Raw genomic sequence first — 10,000 nt, 5'->3', positions numbered from 1 at the left:
GTAGACATTTAGTTCATTATAGTATGGCTCCTCAACTGCCTGTCTCAGCATGGCTTGCCTTTCAGTGTCGTTTCCTCGATCGTCATCTGGCAAGAGAACTCTGAGTAATTCCTCAGCAGTCTGTTGCCAGTTTGTCGTCATTATGCCTGTGTCCGCTATCCTCACTGTTGACAGGAGCATTGGTGAGTGGATCTTCTCCCTCACAATCTTGTATGGAACCCCCCAGGGGTCCAGAACAAGATGCGAGTGCACAAAGTCCTCCCAACTTTTCTGTCTGTGCTTTGTTAATGATTCCTGAAAGTTTCTTTTTTGTCTCCTGTAAATTGACAAGTGATACTGTCTTGCGTCCTGGGTGAAGGCCCGTTGATAGAGACGACGAGCTCTCCTCATACCCTGCCGGAGCCTGGTAAGCTCAGGAGTCCACGGAGCTGTCGCTCTGCGGATGTACCTCTTCTTTAATGGCACAGAGGCAGCAACAGCCGTCTTTATAGAGGTCACAAGAGCTTCTACTGCTTCATCGAGAACAAAAGCATTATTTCCCAATTCTGGAGGACGGCATTCCGCCTCGAGCAGGTCCCAATTGGCTTTCCCGTAGTCTAATTGCATTATCCATTCGTCAGAAACATGTACTACTCCTAATGAGATTGCAAATTCTATCAAGTTATGATCACTTGTTGTCTGTCCATCGTGAACATGCCAATTTCTGATTTTGTCTCTTACATTTTCCGTCGATAATGTAACATCAATATATGATTCTGCACCCGCTCTACTTCTGTATGTGGGTGGATTTCCAGGTAGGTTCTCCACCTGGAGGTGGTGCTCCATTATCAAGTCCTCGAGTGCACTACCTCGAGCATCTTGCACTGGACTATGCCACAAAGAGGATTTAGCATTGCTGTCCATAGTTATTATTACTGGATTTCCTTGTAGCGCTCTCAGGACACGAGAGAGATGTTGCAAATAGGGTTCAATATTATCTCTAAATTGACAATAAACATTTATTAGGTACCAGGTCGTGTTCATTAGATTTACTTGAACTACTGAGATGTGAGAGGTACAAAATTGTGTTATAACAGTTGTTTTAATTAATTTGTTCAAAATTATTATGGTAGACATAGGATTTGCCCCTGTTGAAATAACCTGAGCCGTCACAGGAAAGCCAGTGACCTTGCCAGAGGCGGAGTAAGGCTCCTGTATTAATAATATATCTACCTCATTTTCTTCACTCATTTTTCTAAGTTCCTGTGTGACGGTGTTACTTCTCATGGCATTTAGTTGATAAACCTTGACAGATGCCATTACGGATGTCTAGTATAATAGTGATCTTCAGGCCACTTCTTGTAGGGATCAAAACCAATTCTCCCATACATCATTACCATCTCTCTATAAAGCTTTTCTATGTCAAAAACCCTGCCCCGTCTCTGAAAGACCCTGTGAACTAAAATCAGTAACTCTTTGTGATCACATGGCAGATTTAAAGATGCCAGCTGTATACAATCAACATCCTCCAGAGTTGGGAATGTTATTTTCTTCCCGTTTGGGTGCCCAACACGTACAAGCTGTCTCAGAGCAACCATCAAAATAGACGGCTCCTCTAATCGAGATAACTTTATTGCATCTTCACACATAGTGTACACATCTCCGGGAGGACATGCATTATATGTATATATATCTACTTTGTTACAAGGTGTATCTACAGACTGGGATAGGGTTAACATCTGCAAGGGACCACCACCTGACACCAAATTGTCTATCAAGGGATCTACACTACATGTTTGGTCTGCTTCCGTACTCGCCGAGGGCGCCGTCCTCTCTTCTTCCTCGACCGGCAAGGATTCAGCTGTCGCTGGCCCCGCGCTGCTCGCACCTCCAGTAGCCCCCAATGCCCCAGGTGGGACAGGGGGCCCTTCCCGGGCCGATTCTGACCTGTTGGAAAATAACCTCCACCAACGCTCCGCGTCCCTTGCTTTCTTGCTAGGAGATTTATGGATCTTTTTCGCACCCTTCTTATGGTTCTCCATAGTCGGTGCGTTGTATCTGTCGTTGCAATAGTAGTTTGTATGTCGCACATTCCTTTCCAGGTGTGCGACATGTTCTCTTTCTGTACATGCAAGGTATGCAGACTGGGGGGGAGGCCTGTCTTGAACAATTTTTCTTGTCATGGCCATCATGGCCACAATGTGCACAGACTGGGTTCCTGATTTCACAGTACTTGGCCACATGGCCGTAATCTTGACATTTGGTACATCTAGGTACCGCTGTGTAGTCTTTTATGGAGACTGCACTGTACCCAACGTACAGTCTATTGGTCTTGATTATAATTTTTCTCAGCTCTGGTGCTATTTCCGCAACGTGATGTACAGTTGTACGATCACGAGGACCAGTTTTAAATCTCAGTTTAAACTTCTCTAAGAATTCCTCTCGTTTCATCTGTTCTTCAAAATTTTGTGTGTAAATGCAATCCAGGATATCATCCTGTGTCATGTATGTCGGTATATCGTATAACATCATTAATGGACGCCTTTTTCGCGGTTTCTCACAAGTAAAGTGTTGTTTTAATTGTGGGTTATTTATTAGTTTGTCTGAATCTTCTGGGGATGCTACTTCGACAATCAGTAGATTTTTTGTTGTTCTTACTGCATTTATCTTTATTTTATCTTTCTTTGGGTCTATACTTTTTTCGAAGTTTTCTTTTGCTTTCTTTATATCCTCTCCCTTTTTTGGTTTAACAAACAAGGTCGGGACAACTTTCTCCACATTCTGTTTAATTACCTCCTGCACTTTTTGTCTTACTGTAGGAGTTGCAGCAACCGCTGCGTATGTCTTTGTAGGCTTTTGCAGTTCTTTTCTAAGTCTTTCATTTTCGGCTTGTACTTCAGAGTACTTGCCTTCTAGCCGCGCATGGGCTAACGCCCATTGCGCGATAGTCTCCTTTAGTACTCTTACTTGCTCGGCATTTATCTTGCCGTGTTTTACACTTCGATCGAATAAACGAAGGAAGTGTGAATGTCGGTCAACGACCGACATGTCATCACCCGCATCATCATCGAAAATAGGAGCATCATGCTCCGAAGCGCCAGCATCACTCTCTTTGTCTTCCGCCATGATTATAAGAGAGTGAAAGAAAAAGAAGACCCGTCTGATAACCCCCGACCGGTTCCACGGGCATGAGGGGGGGCAAAGCAGCTTGTCCACCAGTCCTGCCCCAGGACCAAGGGCATTTATTCAGCTGCATAGGTTAAGGGCGCCGTTCCCAACGTCCTTGTCCTCCTCGCCAACCGCGTCTCCCGAGATTTCTCCCGTCCCTTCCCCGCCGAGTGCCCCCCGCACTCCGGGAAGGCGGATTCACCTTCCGCGCTTCACCTCTTACTAGGCCAGGTTCCCACCTGTTGGCCTAGGACCCGGTCCTACTCAGGTGCCGGGCCGGTCCCCCAGACTTTCAGAAGATCGCGCCCATCTAACCTAGCCGCTCGATGTCACCACCTCACGGTTTGACGGAACGTGCCTCAAGGCACGGCGAAAGGCCCTCGGCGGCTCGGGTCGCGATCCCTCCCAGGCAGGCACGGCTGACGGAAACCGGGCGCAGATGCACGGTAGGCGCTCCGGGGACTTTTAACGTCGTCCAGGACGTGAGGAACTGCGGCAGGAGGACTGCAGGGTTCCGGGATCGTCGTGAGACTTACCCTCATACCCTCGCCCAGCCACCGCGCTCAACTCAGGAGAGACAGTTGTTATGTCTCTCGTAACGCAGCTTCCCCTGCGCCATGCACCCTTTGCTTTCGCTTGGGTTGGGGGCATTTAACGTCCTGCCAGGACGGGAGTTTTACGTCCTACCTTGACACAACGACAACCCACACCTATCAACGCAGCCCGGAAGGTGTTAAAGGAGTCAGTCCGGGTCTTATATGTAGATAGGGACAGCGGGAATCTCGTTAATCCATTCATGCGCGTCACTAATTAGATGACGAGGCATTTGGCTATTCATTAGCCGTCTTTATTCATTGCTGAATAACACATATATATGTACAGATAGGGTGTGGCAGGTGTTTCACGCCATGTCCGCCACCGAGGTGGGGACTTACAGGGCGATGCCACAAGAAAAGGTTAAAACTACAATACATATACATATATATATGCTGGAAAAAACAGAAACAAAAACAACATAAGTTACGTACACAAAGAAGAAAGAACAAAGACGGGATATTCCTCCTGTGGATAGGCCCCAGGAGTCAAGGCGAAGAAAATAACCAGCATCCTATCCGACGCCGGCTCGCTCCATCGGACTGTGCGCCGTCATATATTCGAAAATGCGATAGCTCGTGCAGCAGCTTTGCAGTACTCTCGTGCTAAGCACCGCCAGTTCTCGGGGTCTAAATCCAAGTGCGGAGAGATCTCCGGCCGACGCTGGAGACCATACACCCCTCCAATTCAATGTCGCGGTGGACACTGTAACCTCCTCAACGTCACGGTGCAGGTTGGAGATGGCACGCCTGATGGACGGCGTGTTGTAGTAGGCCGCTTTCTCGGAGTGACACCAGTCGAGCCGGAGATGGTCTCCGACTACCTGGGCGTCGATGATGCGGGCAATGCCGTCTTTAACCGCCACCACGTCAGGCTTGCGGATTCCCTCAGGTGTGCGGAGGTGGGGCTCCACAGAGACATTGAAGCCCCTCTGCGCGAGTCCACGGGCGACATAGCGCACGATCGCGTCATGCCGCTTAACCCGGGACCCGTGCGTCCTGAAGCAAGCCTGTAACACGTGGTTGGCGGTCTCTACGGCCTGGCAGCCCGCGCGGCATCTGGTGTCCGCCTCCCGCCCGCGACTGCGCCGTGCCTTCGTGGGGAAGGCGTTGATGCGGGCGCGGAGAGCGTCGATGAAGTTACGCCCAGATAGCAGGCGACTGGTGTCAGCGACCCACTGGTGTTGCCCCTTGACGGCGGCGGAAGATGACAGCGCCGCACCGTCAAAGGCAACGTGCAGGCGCGCGGCCCACATCTCTCCAACCTGCGTCGACGATTTGAGGAGGTGGCCCTCCCACATAAGATGCCGCTCCAGCGCCTCAATCTCACGCAGCACCTCGTCCCGGCCTGCACCGTCGGCGGCTGGCCCAATCCTCTTCAGCGCCAGGAGACGGGACCGGCGAAGTGTTGGCCCCATCCATCGGCATGATGGGATGCCGAGGCCTCCCTGGGCTACAGGAGCGTGGAAGTAGCCCAGGGGAGTGTCCGCCGGAAGGCGGAACCATCTCCTGACGGCGGCACGGATGGTCACATCTGCCGCTTTCAACGCACCCACTCGGGTGCGGCTGAGGGCCAGCCCATGGTACAGGCCAGGCAGAAGTACGGTGGTGAGGGCGTGGAGGCGCTGTTGCGGCTTGAGCGGAGCTCGGGAGATGACGTCCAGCTGCTCCACCAGGTGGCGTCGTGGGTTGAAAACGCAGCGACCAGCGGTGGAGAATTGCAGTCCCAGGTACCGGAAGGTTTCACCCACACGTAGGGCGGGCACGGTGGCGTTGCCCGCTTTGAAGGTAACGTCGGCGTCGACCTTCACCTTCTTGTCGCGCCCAGACGCGACTAAGGCGAGGGTGAAACACTTCCGGGCGTTGATCTGCAGCCCCAGATGGGCGAGGGCTGCGACGGCTGCGTCGATGAGGGACTGCAATCCCCTCGCGGTCGATGCAAAAAGCAGGACGTCATCTGCGAAGGCCGCAGCGTTAACTCTGCGACCAAGGATCCGAGCTCCGATGTGGGAGGGAAGTTGACTCAAAACATAGTCCACCGCAAAATTGAAGAGGAGGGGGGAGAGGGGGTCACCCTGACGCACACCCCTAGCCGGCTGCAGGGGCACGCCCACGTCGGCGCCGCCCGCTATCACCGTCGTGCTACCCTCGTAACACCTTTCGACGTACTCAATAAAGCAATCCGGCAGGCCATGAGCCCTCAGCACGGGGCGGAGGGCGGCATGGTCCACCGAATCGAACGCTTTAGAGACGTCGATCGATGCCACAAAAACAGAGCGACAGGAGCGGACTGCGTCGGTGAGAGCAGTGTCCAAGATGAAGGTGTTTTCCAACATCCCATCCCGGGGGATGAATGCCCGCTGACGTTCGTCCACAGCACATGCACGCATCAGGCGTGACGCGAGAACCTTGTGAAAGGTCCGCGCCAACACCGAGCAGACCGTAATGGGGCGAAAGTCAGCGGGGGATGTTGGTGCAGCCGTTTTGGGGAGAAGTGACGTCCGGGCGCGAAGCAGACGCTCGGGGAGGGCGCGGGCCAGGAGGAAGAGGTTCAAGAGTTTCACCAGGACTTCATGCGGCAGGCGCCGCAGCTCCGCTGGAGTCAGGCCGTCCGGCCCGGCTGCCGATCCCCTGGGCGGCAAGGCAGCAGCGACCTCCTCACGTGTGACCGGCCCCCATAGGCACTCAGGAGCGACAGGCTCCGAGTGCGGGAGAAGGCGGTCACGGATGAAGCCGGCGGTGGAGATCGGCTTCTTCGTGAAGAGGTCCGCCCAGAAGTCCAGCAGACCGGGGATGTCGGGTGGCGGCTGCAGCAGGGTGCCGTCCAGCAAGCCGCGCACGCAACGCGCACGCGACCTACGGAAGGCGTCCTGTGTCCGCGCGTATTCCCAGCGGCGCCGCTTGCGCTTCTGCAGCGGCGGGGCGGCAGGCGGCCGCTTGGATGGTTGGCGCGGCCGCTGTGTCCTGGTGATCGACCTCTCCCCCCTGGACCCGACCGACGCAAGGGCATCCGGGAGCATGCCCAGGATGACATCGGGCGGCGTGCCCCGCCCCAGACCAATGACTCGATCCAGGGCAGAGAAACGCTGGGCGGAAGCAGGTAGCCCCGCCAGATGCTCCCAGATGGCGGCGTCAGTCGGCCCCTCCGGCGGCGGCCCGGTGGTGTCGGCCGCGAAGTCCTCGGCTGCGTCGACGGGCGGCGCAGCGGCCTCGCCCGCGTCAGGCAGCGAGCTCGCTGCTCCACGGCGGGACGCCGGCTCTTCACCCCGACCGATCTCAAGTGCCTCCATGAATTGGCGGACAAGCTGCTTGTGGGCAGCTTGCCGCCGTCGGCACTTGATTGCCTCAAGCGTTCGGTCGGGGAACATCCTGGTAAGTTCTTGATTTACAAAGAAGAACCGGGCGTCCCTCTCCAGGAACAGTTCGGCCTCTGCCTTGGCGAGCGACAGGACTTCTTCCTCCGTCCACCTCGCGCGATGCCTCTCCGTCACGATCTCAGCGTTGGCGGCCGCAGGGTGTTGGCGGCGGCGATGGACCCCGAGACCGTTCTTCGTGGTAAAAGTGCGGTGGCACTCACTGCAAGCAAAGGGAGCTACACAAACTATCGCATTTTCGTTACGGCCGGTTGGCCGGATAGGTGCTGGGGTAGCTGGGGTGGCACCTTCAGCGGAAGGGCCACCATCTCTTGTTTCTTGTCGGCTGCCCCCAACTATAAAGGGATAATGCGAGGGGGGGCTGGTAACCCCCCCAAGCCCCTGGTGCGGTCTTCCACTCTGCAAAAATCAGCGGGCCCACGAGAAGGGGAGAAGACCGCAGGAGAGGAGAGGCTAAGAGGGCTAGGCCCATGTATTGCGCATCACTCTCCCTGTAACTATAACCCAAGGAAGGCACCTCGCAGCAGCAGCACGACTACATCAAGACCGCACTTCGAAAAGCCAAGTCCGGATGCAGCCACACCGCCGCCACTTGGCCACCTTAAGAGAGTCATAGTTACTCCCGCCGTTTACCCGCGCTTGCTTGAATTTCTTCACGTTGACATTCAGAGCACTGGGCAGAAATCACATTGCGTCAACACCCGCTAGGGCCATCGCAATGCTTTGTTTTAATTAGACAGTCGGATTCCCCCAGTCCGTGCCAGTTCTGAGTTGATCGTTGAATGGCGGCCGAAGAGAATCCGCGCACCCGCGCGCCCCCGGAGGAGCACGCTAAGGCGGACGCGGCCTCGCAGCAAGGAAGATCCGTGGGAGGCCAAGGCACGGGACCGAGCTCGGATCCTGCACGCAGGTTGAAGCACCGGGGCGCGAACGCCGCGCAGGCGCGCGCATCCTGCACCGCCGGCCAGCACGAGGCCAACCAACGGCGAGAGCAGACCACGCCCGCGCTAAACGCCCGCACTTACCGGCACCCCTACGGCACTCACCTCGCCCAGGCCCGGCACGTTAGCGCTGACCCACTTCCCGACCAAGCCCGACACGCCCCGATCCTCAGAGCCAATCCTTATCCCGAAGTTACGGATCCAATTTGCCGACTTCCCTTACCTACATTATTCTATCGACTAGAGGCTCTTCACCTTGGAGACCTGCTGCGGATATGGGTACGAACCGGCGCGACACCTCCACGTGGCCCTCTCCCGGATTTTCAAGGTCCGAGGGGAAGATCGGGACACCGCCGCAACTGCGGTGCTCTTCGCGTTCCAAACCCTATCTCCCTGCTAGAGGATTCCAGGGAACTCGAACGCTCATGCAGAAAAGAAAACTCTTCCCCGATCTCCCGACGGCGTCTCCGGGTCCTTTTGGGTTACCCCGACGAGCATCTCTAAAAGAGGGGCCCGACTTGTATCGGTTCCGCTGCCGGGTTCCGGAATAGGAACCGGATTCCCTTTCGCCCAACGGGGGCCAGCACAAAGTGCATCATGCTATGACGGCCCCCATCAACATCGGATTTCTCCTAGGGCTTAGGATCGACTGACTCGTGTGCAACGGCTGTTCACACGAAACCCTTCTCCGCGTCAGCCCTCCAGGGCCTCGCTGGAGTATTTGCTACTACCACCAAGATCTGCACCGACGGCGGCTCCAGGCAGGCTCACGCCCAGACCCTTCTGCGCCCACCGCCGCGACCCTCCTACTCGTCAGGGCTTCGCGGCCGGCCGCAAGGACCGGCCATGACTGCCAGACTGACGGCCGAGTATAGGCACGACGCTTCAGCGCCATCCATTTTCAGGGCTAGTTGCTTCGGCAGGTGAGTTGTTACACACTCCTTAGCGGATTCCGACTTCCATGGCCACCGTCCTGCTGTCTTAAGCAACCAACGCCTTTCATGGTTTCCCATGAGCGTCGATTCGGGCGCCTTAACTCGGCGTTTGGTTCATCCCACAGCGCCAGTTCTGCTTACCAAAAGTGGCCCACTTGGCACTCCGATCCGAGTCGTTTGCTCGCGGCTTCAGCATATCAAGCAAGCCGGAGATCTCACCCATTTAAAGTTTGAGAATAGGTTGAGGTCGTTTCGGCCCCAAGGCCTCTAATCATTCGCTTTACCGGATGAGACTCGTACGAGCACCAGCTATCCTGAGGGAAACTTCGGAGGGAACCAGCTACTAGATGGTTCGATTAGTCTTTCGCCCCTATACCCAGCTCCGACGATCGATTTGCACGTCAGAATCGCTACGGACCTCCATCAGGGTTTCCCCTGACTTCGTCCTGGCCAGGCATAGTTCACCATCTTTCGGGTCCCAACGTGTACGCTCTAGGTGCGCCTCACCTCGCAATGAGGACGAGACGCCCCGGGAGTGCGGAGGCCGCCGCCCCGTGAAGGGCGGGGAAGCCCCATCCTCCCTCGGCCCGCGCAAGGCGAGACCTTCACTTTCATTACGCCTTTAGGTTTCGTACAGCCCAATGACTCGCGCACATGTTAGACTCCTTGGTCCGTGTTTCAAGACGGGTCGTGAAATTGTCCAAAGCTGAAGCGCCGCTGACGGGAGCGATTATTCCGCCCGAGAGCATCCCGAGCCAACAGCGGCGCGGGTCCGGGGCCGGGCCAGGTAGGTCCGTCATCCGGGAAGAACCGCGCGCGCTTGCCGGGAGCCCGAGCGCCCAAAGGGGCGAATCGACTCCTCCAGATATACCGCCGGGCAGCCAGCCAGGACACCGGGGCTCTGCCCAACAGACGCGAACCGAGGCCCGCGGAAGGACAGGCTGCGCACCCGGGCCGTAGGCCGGCACCCAGCGGGTCGCGACGTCCTACTAGGGGAGAAGTGCGGCCCA

The sequence above is a fragment of the Schistocerca serialis genome, unplaced genomic scaffold (assembly GCF_023864345.2).
Source record: "Schistocerca serialis cubense isolate TAMUIC-IGC-003099 unplaced genomic scaffold, iqSchSeri2.2 HiC_scaffold_985, whole genome shotgun sequence".
Classification (NCBI taxonomy): domain Eukaryota; kingdom Metazoa; phylum Arthropoda; class Insecta; order Orthoptera; family Acrididae; genus Schistocerca; species Schistocerca serialis.
The sequence above is the reverse complement of the archived record's forward strand: the minus strand, read 5'-3'. Positions refer to the sequence as shown.